This window comes from Vanellus vanellus (assembly GCF_965231255.1).
Source record: "Vanellus vanellus genome assembly, chromosome: 2".
Classification (NCBI taxonomy): domain Eukaryota; kingdom Metazoa; phylum Chordata; class Aves; order Charadriiformes; family Charadriidae; genus Vanellus; species Vanellus vanellus.
Genome location: NC_138906.1, coordinates 159,423,750 through 159,438,589, shown reverse-complemented (window position 1 = coordinate 159,438,589; position 14,840 = coordinate 159,423,750).

The window sequence follows — 14,840 nt, the reverse complement described above, 5'->3', positions numbered from 1 at the left end:
AATTATTTACACTTTCTTTGAGAACATAGCTTGGACCTGGAAAACTTCACTTTTCTGTCTTGCCTTTCTCACCAGCCAAGCAAAATCAGGCAGGCATCACCTGAGTTTTTCATCATATTTCTCATCGTGTTCCCAGCCACCATGACAAAGGTCTGGAGTGTGCTTGTGGCCTCATTCTACATTCATATGGGGATTTCTATGGATGTAAATATATAAGCATAATTTTTAATGTAAATTTTAGCGTTCGGGCAGTGAAGTGTGAGGTTTGTGCCCACACAGTTTCCCCCCCCGAACAGATTTCTTGTGGCCTACCTCCACTGTCCTGCACAGTGGCAAGAAATCCAAGGCAGCCAAACCAGACAGCATCTTTCCTATAGAGCCCTCCATCAGCCGCCCTTGTTGAAGGCTGTCTTTGGCAGAGGGTTAATGACAAACAGGCGGAGGGCATTCATGAGTTAAACCAGATATTTGCAGGCAGCAACTGCTGGAGCTGGAAGGATGCTGTCAGCTCACCTCTGTGCTTGGGGTCAGCATGGAAACTCTGTGGAAACTCATTGAAGCAGTAGCTTGCCCTGGTCTTCACTTCAGTGATCAGCACCAGAGGACTCCCCCCTGGACTGCCCACTGGGACTGTTTCCAAATGGGTATGAGTGAAATAGCAGTGAGAGTAGAAATGTTAGTTACAATAGGCTAAGATCTAATCAAAATCTGGGGAAATATCACAATTTAGGGGAAACAATTACAATGTCCCATTTCAGAAGAAAAGTAGAAACCTAAAAAAATTCCTTGGAGCACAAAAATGGGTAAAAAATGAGGAAACACTGAAATAAGTAAATGTTTGAACATCGCCCACTATCTACAGTGGCTTCTAGTGTTTCTTCATATCCTACTATCTTTGAAGGCCTGACTAAATCCAGACTTTCAGTGTTGGAGAACAGCAGCTGCTGACGTTTGAGCCTGGAAGTGAAGCCTGGAAGTGTCGGTGCCCCAGCATAAGCAGTGATAGATTTTCCAAACTCCCAAGATCATAGTGGTGGGATGAGCAGTGGCTCCACGACCTGGTGGCACACCAGCTCCATTCCACCTGATCTGTAGTGGAGTGGTGTCAAAGACTCTGTAAGCTCTAGAAACCACAGCCCTTTGGACTGTCTGCATGAGATATGTGCTCTAGGATTGTATTTTCTGGAAGCCTGTGCTCCCGGCTATCATTCAGCAAGCAGAGAAGCGACTACACAGGTTTTGACAGAAGTCTCCTTGGTCAAAGCCTCTGAAGTGAATATCTAATTGCAGCTGACCGTTTTTGCTGTTTCTCCCTGATGAACCTGTGAAGACCTGGCGGAAACAAAGGGTCCCACAGCGTAAGTTTCTACACACTCGGTAAGTCCAAAGGAAAACCCAGACTCAAGTGCTGGGTCAAACCCTGCCTCCGTTACTGACTTTCTCTGTGGACTGAGGCAGATAATATCACTGCCTTGCCTAATTTTCTGCAAAACATGAGGATGGCTGAGTTACCATTTTTAAAGCACTTGGGTGATATAAAGTACCACGTAAAGAGTTACTCCCATGAGTTAAACTTTGCAGTGTGGGGCTTATAGGTAATTGGTTGTTGCCAATTTTGTTTTTTAACTGGGTTTCATCTGTATATTTTCCAGCAGAAATGTTTATTTTGGTGCATAAGTCAGAACTGTCAGATTCGATTTCACATGTTGTGCAGAAAGTAAGTGTAGGTTCTATGTGTCCTACAAATCTTAAAAGAAATCTTTACAACTGCCCATTGACCCAGTGTATGAAATTCAATACAGCAGAATGGGCATTTCTCTTGGTTTTCTATTGAGAAAGTAAGAGGAAAATACCTTTTATTCTCTGTCGAGGGTTTAATTTATGTGCAAATGTTCTTTGGGTTTCCTGTGAATGGGAAACCAAACATAGCGAGGGGAAAAAAACAAAAAAAAAAAAACAAACCCAAATCAACCCCCCCTCTCGGCACATAAAAGAAACATGAACTTTGATTTTTATCAAAGCATCTCACATTTCTGGTGCTTCTCAGCAGCACATATTAAATGAAATAACTCAGCAAATGGGAATGAAGAGGCAAATTAAATAAAGCAAGCAGTTCACAAAAATGTATTGCAACTGGAACAGGCCTGCAGGAAGGATTAAGAAACAGAGTCACTAGTTTGGGCCTAAAGGTTTGTAAGTAACTACTAATTTCAGTTCATTAAGCAGAGATGCCTGAAGAGGCCTTCACTTCCAGAAAGCAGAAAATTGCCAAGGATTTCTGGAAGATGAGCCACTTTCAAATGTAGACATACAGGAGAGCAAAAGGTAAATTAAAGCCTATGAGAATTACTTACGTAAATAATGTTGAGGACGTAAGTTTTATTTGCTCCAGGTCTCAGTGTCCCAATACTTTTGGAACAAAACCTAGACCTGCTTCCCAAGGAAAAAGCTTTTGGAAGTACATCCGGGGGACCCTGAATACATCATGACACTCCTGCCTACTCCCAGCTATCTCTTCCTGGGAGTAGACAGATGTCCTCTTCAATACTGAGACCATTTAAAAACCAATCCAAGCTGTGCAGCAGTGACTGGAAATTCCTAGTTAATGAATCTCAGCAGATATTTTCTATCTTTTCAGACTCTTGGGTTAATGATTACGTCACCAGATGATGGATTCAACAGCTATGAAATGCATTTTTTTCTACAAAGTTCTCATGCAGTCTGAGCACGCATTGCACTTGCTTTCAAAATGACTAAAGAAAATAGGAAATAAGTCTTTTCAAACCTTATATGTTTAAAATCCTTGGCAACCGTAGGACACTTGTTTCTTACCAATCGTCATCTTAGTTAAAGGTCATCTAATAGTTATATATTTGTATTCATCAGAGCTGCATGTGTTAAGCGTACATTTACTACACTAACGTCAACTAAAGGTAGTGGCAATGCTGGTCATGGCTCTGTATCAGGTCTTCTTCTCTCTGAGCAACAACCTTGGAGTCCAGTCAGTGGAAGGAGCAATTTACACGTAGGTTTCAAGATTTTAGATCTCATTTCTTCCTCTAGCATCCCCTCCTTATCACCGTGGTTGCAAAGGGGGCAAGCTTTCTTGCAGCTTCTACCATGGATGTGTAAGAGAAACAGAGTATGCTCGGTTCCCTTAATTTAGTATTTCAGCATCATTTCTAGGATTTTGGTCCTTTTTGGCAACCTGTGTCTCTTGTATCCTCTGGCAGGTACAATGAAGCAGTAAATTGGGGACAAAAGGCCAATAAAATGTTAAATACACAGAGACATAACATCACATTTACGCTTACCCCAACGTCACAGCAGGCAGCCACGAAAGGAAGGTGCCCGGCCCTAACCCATTCCCGCCCCCAGCCAGCCCTCGCATCAGGTCTAACAATCACCTTGAAAAATCAGGTCTGTTTGCTAAACCAGCAGAAAACAAATCTTTTTTTTTTCTTGTGTGTGGTTAGTTTCCATGTCAACTCACCGCACATTCGCATGATCTGCAGACGCTACGTGAGGGAGGGGCAGGAATATGTGAGTGGGGGCAGAGAGGGGAAAGTAGGTTACATCAGATTAAATTGAACATAAAACTGCACCCCAAATCCCCAGTGACGCATCTAAATCTACCAAGGCAGTCATCAGAAGCCTGAATGGGATGCTGAATTATGTGAGAATCTGTTGAAAGCCTTTCGTCATACAAAGAGAAACCTGAAGGTTTGAGTTTTAGATAAAAGTTTCAGCCTCTATATCAGACACCAGAGAATTAAGGCCTTAAGCACAACAGTGAAATTAATGTTTCGTGGTTTATTTTAATATAACAAAGATCATTTAATTCCAAGAATAATAGTAATCAACCCGCAGTATACTAATATTTAAAGACTGAAACAGTGTTAAAATAGGGTAAGGATGTTTTATCATCAAAAGCCCTTGTAAGTTATCCCTATCATTAGGATTTGTTTTTCATTAAACTTGTAAAGTTAATGTTTGACAACTCTATGATACTGCAATAAAGTAAGTACTATTTTTACCAGCGACATGAAATTATGTATGTTACATAGAGTACCTAGCCTACAGGCATAGTTCATGCAGCACATACAATTTGGATGATTTAGGGATTTTAAACAAAAATAATATTTGTGTTTCTGTTAGAGAAGAAGGTTACAAAAGATCTAAAAACTGTTATTAGACATCTTGTTTTTCATTGTGTGATAACAAACTGTTAAAATCTTCATGTATGAAGGTTGCAATGAAAAGTAATGAAGGGTATTTACCTTGTAATTTGTATGTTGTGCTAGATAAGAAAACAATATTTCTACAGTCATCTGAAGACCTTTCATACAATTGCAAAAAGCTGAACCTTACTAAGGAAAGTGCATTTAAATGGCCCAGATTTGTCTTCATCTTTATTAACAATACCCAATATATAGTAGAACTTGAAAAGTATTTTAGTAATATATACAGCATCACTGATAACTTTGCTGGAATATGAAATCCAGTCATCATATGCATTTTCAAAAAAGATTTTGATAAATGTCAATTCAGAAAACAGCTAAGAGGATAATGTGCTTTATCAGCTGGATCTGTCAGAAACATCGTTGCAGCACACACAGACAGTTTGAACAAATTTTAGCAATTAGTTCAGGTATAGATGTTGAAGCTTATGCTGAAACATCCTAATTCCTGCCTGTGCCTATGCTAGTCCTATTACAGACAGCTTGAGTGTCCCTGCAGATACCCACAGCTGCACTCTGGACTAAGCCAGAATGACTTTTCAAGCTCAGGTCAGGAAGACATCCAGAAACATGACCTCAGCCCAACTGTAAACTCTGCAAACGTTGAATTCAATGGCATGGGAGCAAAAGTGTAATATTAAAGATGTGCTTTGCAGAATCACGGCCCATAAGATGAACTAGCACTATGAAATGCTCCACAGACAACCAGAAGTCCACCAGTATTTTGGGAACTGACCCCTTGAGGATATGCCTGCATTCGCAGCTCCATGGCCAAGGAACATTCAGTTGCATAATGAATATTTTGAGTTTTGCATCTGCCAGAAGGGAATCGTATCGCCCCAAACGTTCATGTTGCAAAACTACTTGCCCTTTCCCAGACACACTGATGTGAGACATAAGCTCACTAAGCTTATGCCATTAGTCAGATGGGACCTTGATGCCTGAACCAAGTGTTCCCTTACTGAAAACTGGGCCAGCCTTGCTGAATCTGATAGATAAAATATTTATGAAAGGTGTGAGGAGCTCATTTGTTAAGATATGACTGGTGTTAGCAGAGTGTCTCTGACTGACATGAGTAATTAATTAAAAATACACTGAACTGCCTCACACAGAAAGAATACAGATTTGAGGGGGGAGGTCCAGGCTAAACCCATGATTATCCTACCAGTAGATGGTACTGGAATTCTGTTGCTGGAGGACCACATTCCCTCCCCACTAATTCATAGAATCATAGAATCATAGAATCAGTGAGGTTGGAAGGGACCTTTAAGATCATCAAGTCCAACCATTAACCTACCCTGATAAAAACACCACCACTTCTAAACCATGTCCCTAAGCACCTCATCTACCCTTTTCTTAAACACCTCCAGGGATGGTGAATCCACCACCTCCCTGGGCAGCTTATTCCAATGTTTAATAACCCTTTCAGTGAAAAAAATGCTTCCTAATATCCAATCTAAACCTGCCCTGACATAACTTGAACCCGTTTCCTCTTGTCCTATCACTTGTCACCAGGGAGAAGAGGTCAGCTCCCATCTCTCTACAACCTCCTTTCAGGTAGTTGTAGAGGGTGATAAGGTCTCCCCTCAGCCTCCTCTTCTCCAGGCTAAACAACCCCAGTTGCCTCAGTCGTTCCTCATAAGGTTTGTCCTCCAGACCCTTCACCAGCTTTGTAGCCCTTCTCTGGACACGCTCCAACACCTCAATGTCCTTCTTGTAGTGAGGGGCCCAAAACTGAACACAGTACTCGAGGTGAGGCCTCACCAGTGCCGAGTACAGGGGGATGATTACTTCCCTAGTCCCCCTCACCACACTATTCCTGATGCAGGCCAGGATGGTGTTGGCCTTCTTGGCTGCCTGGGCACACTGCTGGCTCATGCTCAGCCGGCTGTCCACCAACACCCCCAGGTCCTTTTCTTCCAGGCAGCTTTCGAGCCACTCCGCCCCCAGTCTGTAGCGCTGCATGGGGTTGTTGTGACCCAAGTGCAGGACCCGACACTTGGGCTTGTTGAACCTCATACCATTGGCCTCGGCCCATCTGTCCAGCCTGTCCAGATCCCTCTGCAGAGCCAATCTACCCTCAAGCAGATCAACACGCCCCCCCAGTTTAGTGTCGTCTGCGAACTTACTGAGGGTGCATTCGATCCCCTCATCCAGATCATTGATAAAGATATTAAAGAGAACGGGCCCCAGCACCGATCCCTGGGGGACACCACTCGTGACTGGACACCAACTAGATTTAACTCCATTTACCACCACTCTCTGGACACGGCCAGCCAGCCAGTTTTTTACCCAGCGAAGAGTATACCTGTCCAGGCCATGAGCAGCCAGTTTCTCCAGGAGAATGCTATGGGAAACAGTGTCAAAAGCCTTGCAAAAATCCAGGTAGATAACATCCACAGCTTTTCCCTCGTCCACCAAGTGGGTCACCTTGTCATAGAAGGAGATCAGGTTTGACAGGCATGACCTGCCTTTCACAAACCCATGCTGACTGGGCCTGATCACCCTGTTCTCTTGCATGTGCCGTGTGATGGCACTGAGGATGATCTGCTCCATGACCTTCCCAGGCACCAATGTCAGACTGACTGGCCTGTAGTTCCCTGAATCCTCCTTCCGGCCCTTCGCACCTTTGTGGCTCTGCTCTGAAAAACACAGAATGGCCATGGTATGAAAAAAAAAAAAAAAGCATGTATCCTTTGGCAATAGACTCATTACAAAGTGCTGGTTCAGCAGAGCAGGAGAAGAAACAGAGGACCTGACTACTGCTACACAGTACTCCCTCCTGGTTTTCCAGTAAAAGTTTGACATTAGAAACCAGTTCTGACATAGTTTGTTTCATTTAGCAGAATTATGCATGCACAAAAGATAAAACATTTATTGAAGCTTCTAAAAGTTAAGCAGTACCCGTGAGGATGAAAAGCTGTCTATAAGCCATGTATTTGCTGAAAAAGTAGTCCGTTGTGTTTAGAACAAGGATGAGGTCCATGGCTATCCTTTGTGTCATAGCTGTATCTGCAGACCTTAAGAGTGGAACGTTTATTCAGTAAGTGTACCAAAGGAATGGAGGGATGAACAGCTTTGGCTGGGGCAAACGAGAATTTGGCAGCAGTGCTGACACATAGGTGAAGCCTACACAGGAGATCTGCGCTGCTGCGTGCTAACTAGCAGCACAATTCTTCGTTAGCAGCCCCACGTTCTATATCAGCATGAACAGCCTTCCCCTGCCCCAACCTTCCCCTTCGACAAAGCTTATTTTTGGGGAGCAAGCAAAAGTACTCTTTGAAACCTGCCAACTGAACCTCCAGTGGGAGAAGCTGATACTATATCCTGTCCAAAAATCCTGTCTACATTATGGGGATTTTTTGGTGTGAATCTCAAAAAGTATTTATAAACTTGACTACTTATAGGCATAACTTCCACCGAGTTCTGAGTATTTCATCCTATGGGTTTTAGCTTATTGACATGTAAAGCATAAATTATGATCTTCTTCCTCACTTGAGCACTATGGTTTGTTGTTCAGTGTGATAATATTAATTATGTAGCACCAAGGACTCACTGGAAACTTTCAGGCAACTTCTATACCAATAAATTAAACCATGACGGGGTCACTGCCAAGCAAGTGAGCTTGATCATCACCACTGTAGATGGTCCCTGGCACAGTCTATTCCAGGAAGCATTCTCAGAAAAAAATCCCCAGGTACAAATTAGAAGCTAGCATGGACCAAAGGCCATTCCCAACAGGAGGTTTGGGTGCAGCCAACTGGTCTGCTATGATAAAATGGATTGGTTGTAGGAGATGGGGCACCTGGGCCCCGTGCCAGAGAATGGCCCTGACTACAATTACTTGCCTGGACACATATTCAAGATGTGAGTGAGGGAAGAACAAGGCAATTTGTTAGTGGTTTTAAAACCATATTCATCATTGTCATAGTCAGACACATAAATAAATGCACAGGATGTTGCTATCATTAAGTATCCTGATGCCAAGTCTCTGTGGCTATGTCTGTACTCAGTAAAAAAGACCAGAGCCTGTCCCTGGATGGGATGGCGGATGCCCAGACAGCTAGGCTGCCCCTTCACTCCTTGGTCAGGCTGTCAGCTGCTGAGCCATCAGCCCAGGTTGTCCCCCAAACCATGCCAGAAAACTGTCCAGGAAAGCTGTTCATGGACAACAGAGTGAGTGAGCTTTACCTCATGCCCTGACCCTTCACGTTGGCATTTTATACGTAGCTCTGCACTCTGGAGCTCTCTGCAAAAATAGACAGTACAGCAGGATGAACACTTTTACTGAATACCTGTGGCACAGTATACTTTCTTCCCTATTTTCTTTACCCTTGAGCCATGGCATCAGTTCAGTGACATGCCATGAGGTCCTTGCATCTCCACCTCATCATGAAACTCCTCAGCCAGTGAATGATGCAGGTGGAAACAGTCCAGGGCTCCAAAAGTAACATCCCTTTTGTGGGAAGCAGGAGGCAGAGGTCTCCACCCATGGACCGGTTTTGTGTTGATTCAGCACTATGAAAGCTATTTCTGTCCTCATTCAAGAGATGCAGAATTTTTTTTAACATCCTCAGGTACGCAGCTGGAAAGTAGGTCAGGCAGAATAAGTGTGACAAGACAGGCCACTCATAGGGAGGTGGAAAGTTCAGCTATTATAAGTACAGTGGTGACAAGTTTAGATTTGGCATTCGCTGATCAGGATCTCTCAAATGTCTAATAACTTCAACCTTCTCCCGAAAGGACAGTGTGCCTGTGTTTGTCCTTAAAGCATTGTGCGAAGTTAACGGCAGAAAGGAAAAGATTTATTTTAGGGGGTGAATATTCCATTAAATAAGAAATCCCAAGGTACTTAGGACAGCATAATACAGTAGTTTCAGAAATTACACTTAACATTACATAGTCAGTTTTAGGGCACTTCATTTTTAACTACAGCGTGTTAATGAGAAACCTCTGATTAACAATAAAGCTAACAACTGTGTGTGACATGATCCATGCCTATTAAGATGTATTAATGTAATTTAATGAAACATTTTCAAATCATAACATTATTTATTATGTACGAACTACCTAAATTTAATTTTGTACAGAAATGAGCTATACTGGTGTTATTTGTTATTTTACTTATAAAACAACCCCCAGCTTTCAGAGAGATCTCAATAAAAAATCATTGTAATAAAGCCATAACTTTAAAAGTGGTTTTCTAATATTCATACCAGTAAAGCTGGAAATCTCGTATAATCTGTAATATAAGAATATCTACAAAATCCAATTAAAACTTCAAATTCCAACCGAAGCAGTTACAAGCCTGACCACTTACAAGCTAATGGATGTTAATGTAGACTTTATATATTTCTGCAGTCTTCGTGTCAATACCCCATCACACATGCACAGAGCCACACACATCCAGCTCAGCTGTTGCTCATCTCATTGATCAACTCGGACAGGGGAGACCCAGTCTGACGTTCTCATTGCATTACAGACGTTTGTGGCACCATTGTCATCAAGACTGACAATAGGAGGGAGGTTTAATCAGCAGGACACTAACACAGGATTTTGAAGATGTCAGTTCTCACCCCTCCTTAGAAACAGGCTCTGCATCATGGAGTAGACATGGTTGTGGTAGACAGTAAATTATCCATGGCCCAGCAATGTGCCCTTGTCGCCAAAAAGGCCAATGGAATCCTGGGCTGCATAGGGAAGAGTGTGGCCAGTAGGTTGAGGGAGGTCATTCTCCTCCTCTACTCTGCACTGGTGAGGCCACAACTGGAATACTGTGTCCAGTTTTGGGCTCCCCAGTTCAAGAGGGACAGGGAACTGCTGGAGCAAGTCCAGCGAAGGGCAACTAAGACGATTAAGGGATTGGAGCATCTGCCTTATGAGGAAAGGCTGAGAGAGCTGGGACTCTTTAGCCTGGAGAAGAGAAGGCTGAGGGGAGACCTTATTATGGCGTACAAGTATCTAAAGGGTGGGTTGAAGAAGGATGGAGCCAGGCTCTTTTCAATGGTTCCAAGTAACAGGACGAGGGGCAATGGGCACAAGTTAGAACATAGGAAGTTCCATTCAAATACACGGAAAAACTTCTTTACGGTTCAGGTGACAGAGCACTGGCACAGGCTGCCCAGGGAGGTTGTGGAGTCCCCTTCTCTGGAGATTTTCAAGACCCGCCTGGATGCAGTCCTGAGTAATGTGCTCTAGGCAATCCTGCTTTAGCAGGGGAGTTGGACTAGATGATCTCTAGAGGTCCCTTCCAACTCTGAAAATTCTGTGATTCTGTGAATATCTATATTTAAAGACGCAAGAAAGATTATTGTTCCCCTTCCCACTGGGGTGTGTGAGGAGGAACGCGTGATGCTCCACGTGGTGCTCAGGTACACTGGTGATGAGGGTCACACAAGCACTCTCAGTGATTCAGACCTATCTGTTGTCACCACCACAAGCCCCGTTCAACATTCACACACTTGAGATTTACCCCAATGCTAACTAGGGTGTTCATCTACAAGCTTTGGGTGGCTTCAAAGTAACCTGAGAATTCATTTGAAATACAGCAATTTGCATACTTTACGTACTAAAAGTCTACTAAATCCTAGCAATACTTTTTTTTCTGTTTCCCAGAAACGCCACAAGCCTGGTGTGTTTAAAGAAGAGACACACCACACGCTCAGAGATTTTCTTCACAAACATGGACTCCCTGATAGAGACACAGAAAACCCTTCTCCAGCATCCTACCCTTAGCCCCAGCTCACACACCACCACTTGCTTCCCTGAAGCACAAAGGTTTCACAGGACCAGCGGCACTTCAGTTGGGTCATGCCCAAGCCAGGCTAAGCTTCAGAGATCAAAACAAACTTTCAATCTCAAACCTCAAAGGAGGTGATTCTGCCCCTCTACTCCACTCTCGTGAGACCCCACCTGCAGTACTGCATCCAGCTCTGGAGTCCCCAACATAAGAAGGACGTGGACCTGATGGAGTGGGTCCATAGAATCATAGAATTATCATAGAATCACAGAATTGCTGAGGTTGGAAGGGACCTTTATGATCATCAAGTCCAAGAGGGCCATCAAGTCCATAGGAGGGCCACGAGGATGATCCGAGGGCTGGAGCACCTCTCCTACGAGGAGAGGCTGAGAGAGTTGGGACTGTTCAGCCTGGAGAAAAGAAGGCTCCGGGCAGATCTCATTGTGGCCTTCCAGTCCCTAAAGGGGGCCTACAGGAGAGCTGGGGAATGGTTTTAAACTGGAAGAGGGCAGGTTCAGATTGAACATTAGGAAGAGGTTTTTCACTTTGAGGGTGGTAAGGCACTGGCACAGGTTGCCCAGAGAGGTTGTTGAGGCCCCATCCCTGGAGGTGTTCAAGGCCAGGCTGGACGTGGTCTTGGGCAACCTGGTCTAGTGAGAGGTGTCCCTGCCTATGGCAGGGTGGTTGGAACTCGATGATCTTCAAGGTACCTTCCAACCTAAACTATTCTATGATTCTAATCTCACTTACACGTCTACAGGCAGCTTGCTGTGATGCTCAGAGCCATGACACTCTCTTGGGAATAGACATTTGGTACAGATTTCCCCACATGTGCACTGCTTGCACAGGAAACAGAGAATTATGGTAAGTTGTGCAGTTAATAAAAGTACCAAGGGTTTTTAGAATTATATGGGCGTTGCTTTGCAGGGTTTTCGACCTAGGGAAGTCGTTGATAGCTGTGTAAAGTGGGCATAAACCACTTTTCAAGTTAAAATGGCTACTTTTTACACTTTGCAACCACTGCTGCACTTCATATTCTTCATGTTTTGTAGTGTACATTAATAATAATAATCATCAGATATACTGAGTTACCTTTCACAAGGAAAATATGACACATCTCTCCTACAGCCATGAACACCTTTGTGAGATACTGTAACTTTTGGAGTTTCCTAGCTTTTCAATGCTTCATCTCATATGCGTCAGACTGTGCAAATCCTGGGGGATTTTACGGGTGACAGGAGGTGAGGGTGTTCTGGTTTTGTTTTGGCCTCTTCTTTTGAGGTAGGATTTGTTAATTCTTGTTTTGCATATGATTTCATAAGTATTTTTAAGCACAAAATAAGGAAACAAGAAAATCTGGTGCAGCGTCTAAATTCTACCTATTCTCAAACTTTTCAAAAATCTTTATTCCATACTAACTCTGTGCATAAGTTTCTCTCTTTGAGGCTCTTCAGTTCTCGCCTGGCATCCCTCATACATGAAGTTTTACCTTCTTTTAAAACTGTTTGCATCTCGCAGCCTATAATCTTATTTCACTTTCCCAACAGTTTGGTTCCTCTTTGAAATGACCAGCATACACGTAAGCCGTGCACACAAGTCACTACACATGTATTACGGGTTCAGTGGGGCTCTCATATGAAATAGTGGTAAAGCTCACATGATATAGATGTGCACTGTGCACTCATTCAATGGGGCATCGCATGCACAGGCCCATATTTACCCATCTAAGCATGTGTTTCAGCATCATGTAATATCTGGTCTTTTCCCGGCAAAAAGGAAATGCTTACTCTTTCTGTGCACTGTCACTTAATTGCTGTTCCATCACCCATTATGTTTTTAGGAGGCAATGATCAAATGGACCATGCTTGAACAAAAGCAAAACCAAAGCTGAGTAGGGCCTAAGTAAGGGTCCATAAAGAGACCTCAGAGACATCAGTTATTTTTGGGGGCTAGTTCCTGGCTCACACGATTTGGTATCTAATGGTCAGAATGATTTTAAAAAGAAACTGCCTTTCTTCGTGATGTCCTCAGCGTGAGGTGAACAACAGTAGAGACACCTGAACCAGCAGAGATGTCAAGCAGTGTTTACCTATTTGTAGATAAAATTAGTTCCCAAGGCATGTTAAGCTTGATATAGAAGACATTTGCAACCAGATACAGAGGCATTAAAGCATTTACATTTAATGCACTCCTTGGCTGCTGAGGCCACAACAGAGTTGTACCACACCAAAAGGATATGCTGGCTTGATCTTTGCATGTTCCCATCTCACCCCGAGGGCAAACACATCCAGAGGCACATGACCATGGCTTACTACTGGTAGGATGTGCACTATGTTGATGTGCACTGCAGCCTAGCCCAGAATGAGGAGATGCCACAGACAATATCACCCACGCCTGGCAGCAGAAGTTTGGAAATCTCTGGCTTACAGAAACTGGCATTAAGCTCATCTTCTGGTCAAGATCATTTCTCATCCCAGGAAATCTGATGCCCAGAGAGGGGTGTCCTAGATAGCTGTGTGCTCACAAACAGAAGAGAGCCTTTCTGAAGGATCTCTCAATAGGGTCTTCTTTTGGGCAACTGTTTGCATCTCTTCTTTCAAGCAAGGGTGTGGGTTGTTGTGTGGGGTTTTTTTTGTTTGGGCCACTGACAGCATGGGATTTCATTACACATGTGAGTAAAATTGTGAGTTTTGTGTCTTCCTCCTGTGAACTCCCCTCCCACTTACCCCATTGCTTCCGAGAAAGAGAAGCTGAAAATGGCTGCTCGAGATTTTCCTTTCCGTCGAACTGAAAATGAGAGAAAAGCTAAAACTTTCTGAGCGCAGCTGTACTTTTCCAATCAATAAAAGCTGATCGAAAGCCCAAAATGCTCGGCACACAGCTACAGCCCTGCATTTCCTGTCACTGCCTGAGGTGAAACCTTCCACTGCCTGTTGCGATGATTCATTTCCAAAACTTCAGTTAGGTTATCACAACGGCAGGTGACCTCTGATTTTCACCCATGTCTTTTCCCCACCCTTGCTTTCTTTTATTCTTTTTCAATTAAAATGTGACTCACTGTGATGGAATTTTGTCAGAGTCCATCAACCCCAATTCTCTTCTTCCCCAAACCCTGCTCTTAATACATCTGTGACAAATAAATATTTTAAGCCTTGGTATTTGGTGCTGTCGTTTCGTCGGATATGTCTGCAGCTCCCAGAAACTGAATTCAGAATGGCTCTGTTGTGCCAGGTGCTGTACAATCATAACGAGACCTTCCCCCAGGAGAGACATTTTAGAAAGGTCCTTCAGTCCTTTGATGATACTCCCTCTCTCTCTCTCTCTTTTTTCTTCTGTTTCTCTTGCTGGTGCTCTCATGAAAGCAGTAGCCTGGCTGCAAACTTGCCTTTTGCTACCACCGTAGCAAACTGGAGACAATAGAACTACTCTGGATTTATGGTTTGGGCAACTGACAGCAGGACATTCTCCCCTTTTCCACTCATTAAAAATTAGTCATGATGAAATGCTGTGATAGGTGCAATAGAAAAACCTTTTGAGGTTAGAGATGCAATAAACCTTCCTCCTTTTTTTGATTCCATGTGATACTATCTGCTTTAAGAGACTTTAATTACTAATTAGCTATGCTGTGCATTTGTTTTGCTATAGTCATCCCTGCTTTCTGCTGGGATTTCAGCATCTGTTGGGGAGGAAACCTTGGAAGAAAGCCAAAAAACTGTAGTAAGAGGTGTCAGCGATGCTCTTTTCAAGTCAGAACTGGACCACTGACACCGATTGACGGTAGTTACCCCACTGTGATACTGCCTTGGGCCACATCCTGGGAATGTGACACCGCATGTGATCATCAGAGCTCAGAAGTCCTA